The sequence below is a fragment of the Anopheles aquasalis genome, chromosome 2 (genome assembly GCF_943734665.1).
Source record: "Anopheles aquasalis chromosome 2, idAnoAquaMG_Q_19, whole genome shotgun sequence".
NCBI classification, from domain to species: domain Eukaryota; kingdom Metazoa; phylum Arthropoda; class Insecta; order Diptera; family Culicidae; genus Anopheles; species Anopheles aquasalis.
The window spans coordinates 29,077,501-29,082,500 of NC_064877.1; positions in this window are offsets into that span (position 1 = coordinate 29,077,501).

The following is a 5,000-nucleotide window of genomic DNA, read 5'->3' on the forward strand; positions in this document are numbered from 1 at the left end:
GTAAGGAGTGGCATCCGGTGCGTGTGGGCGAACACTTTGTTACACATTTATGAGTGCCACCGTGCGAAGGAGTACCCCGCCGGCGGGGGGGTACGGTGCTGCTGTCAGGTATCGGGATGTTGGCCCATAAAGTATGCCCTCATGAGTGTATTGTTTGCGTCGTGTCTGCCGTCGTGTCGGTGTAAATAAGTAAGCTTCACCTTCTTGCTCCTCATCCTCCGCCTCCATACTTTCTTCTTGTATGCCACGCATGCTCAGGCGCTGGTATGTGGAAGGGTTGACGTAGGTTTCAGGTTCGAGAGCGCAACCGAGAGGAGAGTACATTAGCTTAACCGTTCATCAACAGGTTCATTAACGTTCGCCGTGAGGGGCGGAGTTTGTTTTTTTTGCTTTTTTTTGGGGAGGGGGTGGATTTTCGAAAGAACTCAAAAGCGTGGGCAGCATTCATTCGGAGCATTGGTTGGGCGAACTTTTAGATTTTATGTTTAGAGATCGCAATTTTATTTGAAGTGGTTTTTTTTTTAAACTTCAACATGCTGCCATCATCTAAGATTTTTTTTTCCAGCAAATCATAAATCTGTGGAGGTAAATTAAGTGAAAGAAAAGCATTTCATTCAGGACACGTGCTGTCGGTCGAAAGAAGCGGGATGATAGCGGGATGGTAAAGCATATAATTAAAGTGCTTAAAAATGAACGTTAATCATCACGAAAAGGCGACCAAGTTTAAAGCGCTGGTGTCTGGTGCACTCCTGAAATTATCTGAATTGAGATTATAGCACCTCGAGGTGCACAAAAACCCCTCTGATCCCACTTAAAACACAAAAGAATACACGGAAGCTCGATTGTCGTGTGTCGGTGTTCAGACAAACCCGCGGTAACCGTAAAATTCCAATGAACTGACCTATTGAATTGGCGTTTAAAGCCTCCTATTCTTCTATGGTGCCAGTCCAGTTCCAACCGATCCCTTGTAATAAATGACGTCAGAATTATGTCACTTAAGGAACCAGTTCATGTAGCCTCAGACACGCTTCTCTATTTATTCTTCTTTCAACAGAATCCAACAGCAATTGATCCGAGAAATTGTAGCTATCAACCCGGCTGAGTGACACATTCGTCACAGACACACAGCGTCTATTTTTAGTAAAACGTTCCGAATTAATGCCTGCCCCGCTGGAGCCGAACTGTTGACCAGTGTCCAATTCCAGGATCCATGTGTCAACACCTGCCCATCCACGCCCATTTACCCGAGGATACTGAATGACAAACAAAGCGGAGAGCCCATTTCGTGGAGGCATTCACTCCGGAGTGCGCTGGAATGGAATTTCATTTTTCCCAACCAGCCAACGCCCTTGCCGACTGACGATTGGAATCGATACGGTGGCGTCCGTGGATAGTTGCACAAATTTCCACGCGGCCCCGCGGTGGGGGGGCTGCAACCCATTCCATTCGCGATGCCTAATGGAACGGTCAGCGCGTTATGAATGAAGGATGCTTGAATAATCAAATATGTCGTCATTCCGGTAGTGCACGCGTGGGACACAGCCACAGCGGACTGCCGTGGCATCGATCGCAGACCCCGAGTTTCACCGCCACCCGGAAGCAATACCGCGACACCGTGCCGTCGTAGGACGTCGGATAGATTTTTGCAGTTCATCGAACGCGAATCGAATCAGCGAATCGGAACGGAACGTGATAGGGGTGGCGAAGGACGGCCCAATCGCAAACCATTTTCCGCAATCCAAACGGATGCTACTGATGCGGTCGCTGGTCAGCTGGAATGCTGCAGTGGAGTTACTCGTTCGACGATTCTTTTGTAAACTCCAGTTTTTAGATAAATCATTTGCGATCCTCGAGCAGGAACATCCACCTACCACCTGATGGTAGGTGACAAATTTCTTCGAGCAAATGTCATTACCAGGCCTCATCGTAGTGTGACGAGCTCATCAACCCCTCCCCAGAATGTCCGCGTGTGTCCGTTGGTCTGTCAATCGCGCGACATTCCCGGTCACGCGTCACTTGTCGCACGTCCGATCAGTATGGGCCACAGCTCGATGAAGACCATGCCGCTTTTACTTCAAAACATTCACCGGAAGACGACGACACCGGGGGAGGGGATGCGTTTGCGGTTGCGAACGTGACATTCGGACGCACTACGGACCGCTACGGGCGCAGTGCAGTGCAGTGCAGTGTGGGTTCAGTTTTGGGTCAGCAAAATTAAGCTCCGTCGATGACAGCTCCGGGATTCGCTGATGAATTTCGATCGATCGGAGGCCAGCTAACCGGCCGGCGGATAATACGCTCGAGTGATGATCACGCCCGCAAACAGGGCCCCCGGGTTGATTGGTCGATGATTGGTGATTGCATTATTAGATTTTTCAGCGACAGCGACACCGAGCGAGCACTCACCCCCCGGGAGCGGTTGCTCTGACTCATCGGAAATTCTTTTCATTCTGTTTTTCTGCTTTCCCACGGAGTTTCCTCCCCCCCCCCCCCCAGGAAAAACGGAGTAGCCTGAAGTAGACTGAAAATCACTCACCGGTATGAACTTCGAACATCGATCGGCGCTCCATAACGTCATTAGCAAGAGGTTGGGAGGTTAAGGTGTACCTTTGAGCCACTTGGAACCACTGAAAATGGTGCTCTCGGTGGTGCTGCTCCAGCCAGTGGCCAGAGTGGAATGACTACCGGAGCGTATCACCGTTCGCTTGACCAGTTTTGTTAACGAAAGAAAAAGTTTTCGATCCTTTCAATGCTTCCAGGGGGCCTTCAAGCGCTCTGTCACTCGTTGCGTTGTCAAACGCCACACTCACGCACACTAATCGTCTTTGATAGTGTGATACAATTAGCGAGTCTCTCTATTCATGTTTTGCACGCTGCACCACTTATGCATGTACGGTCACCGTACCAATTCCAACCAAACGCGGGAGCCTCCATTGTGGAAGAAGACGTGGAACTTTGCTGTCAAACTTGGCTCAATGGATACGGAGTTGATTTGTGTTTGTGCTTTAGCTTGTTAGTCTGATGGTTCGAACATTTTCGGTCCCCCCCTCCCCCTCCGGGTTTTAGCTTCCAATCGTTTGATTGGAATAGTCAAGAATATAGTTAAATAACAAGGAAAGTTTCTTCGCAAAACAAGTGGCGCAGCAAGGATTTTCGGGCGAGTTTCGGTTGGCATTCCATCGACTGCAGCCAAGTGGAGACTTTCGGGAGACTTTGCAGCCACAGTGCGCGTCGTTCAATCGTTATTGGGCTTCGAGGGGGAGGCAGCTTTTGAGGTTTTCCCGCTGATTGATTAGTTTCTTCCGCACACACGCTTCGCTAAACTTCACTGCTCATAACTTCTAGCGCACAGTGCGAGCAGCATCCAATTCCTCTAAGCACAGCCCTTCCAATATTCCGACAAGCGAATTCACCAGCGGAAGAGTTGCACTGGGGAGGCAACTATAACGGGCAACAACCGACAAGATGGTTCAAAGAACGTTCTCTCCAACAAACAGGATGTGCCGATGGAACCAAACGATAGCGATAGCGACCGGGGAAACCCCCGGGGGGGCGAGAGGGCAAAGAGAGGCAACCTGCAAACAAAACAAGCCAAAGCATCCAATCCAAAGCACATACGTCTTCCAGCCGAGAACAGCCAGGCAACGGCATCGCTGGGTGCCGACTCGATGGCGCTGAGCAATTGGGAAAGAAAGACGACAAAACTCCACCACGAGTGGAGGCCAGCCAGCGGTACTGGTGGTAGTGGTAGTAGTAGTAGTAGTAGTTATGTTTTGTTCATTGCCCGGGTAAACATTGGCTCCTGGGCGTTCGTTCACTCGTCGTGTGCGCACGGCCAATGCCGTTACCGCGGTCCCAGCTCCAGAAGTTGCTCCAGCAGCTGCAAAGACACTTCGAGCGTTACTCTTTTCGGTTTTTGTTCACCTTCTGCACAGAGACAGAGGGAGAGTGCTAGCTACCACGAAAGAGACAGAGTGAGAGAGAGTGAGAAAGGAAGCTGACAGCAGCATCGTTCGTTATCTTGCTGGCAACTTTGCCGTTTCTCCGGGCGGCCCCCGGGTACGAGCTTGCTGGCTGGGCGAACGGGAAAGTTTTGCTTCGCTTTTTTCCGTGGTGCATCTGCCGACTGGCTGGCTGGCCGGCCGGCCGTTCGGTGCGGTGGTTCTGAGCAGCTGTCGGGTTTCAACAAACGCTGGAACGTGAAAATTTGCCCAAGAAAATACGCCGCGTGCGGTTCGCTTCTTGCCAGGTCGCTAAACGCTGTTCTCGCTGTGTTACGGTGCCGTTTGGCCCGAGAACGACTGCAACCTGCACGCACGGAGTGTCCCCCCTCGTGTATGTGTGCATCCGTTTCCGCTTCTCGCTTCTGCTGTCCAACTTCAACAACCTGGTGGCAACTGGCGTACGAAACATAATGGAACCCAACCTTCCGGAACGGAACGGCAGCAAGGAAGGAAGGAAGGAAGGAAGGAAGGAAGCGCCAGCGATGGAGTGAAACGATTTCGCATGATCACATTGCAACAATTTACTTTCTACTCTCGGGCATCTTTTCGTGGCAAAGAAACTTTTTGATATACTCCAACAGCAGCAGCAGCAGCAGCTTCCCTCCGCTTTTTCCACTTTATGCTGCTGCCCAGGACCATTCGCATCCGCATTTTATGGTTACCTGAGCGCTGTGGTCACTTCCTGCTACTGTTTGGTGCGTTGGACCGGACCAGTCCCAGCTGCAAGAGCGGTGCAAAAGATCTAATCTACCTCGGTTGGTGTACGTAATGCTTGCTCACGGAGCATCGTGCAACACTGTTGCACCTTGGCACAATTTTCTTGCTTAATTAAGCCGGCACGCAAGCGCAACATTATGCTCGCCTGGGGGGAGGAAGGGTCATTCGCCATTTGCCGAATGTTTCCTTACGGATTTGTGTCCGTTGGTCAGCCGCAGGGCATTCGCTGTGCGGAGAGAAAAAAAAACCCATTTTCCAATTGGCCAAACGGAAAGGTTC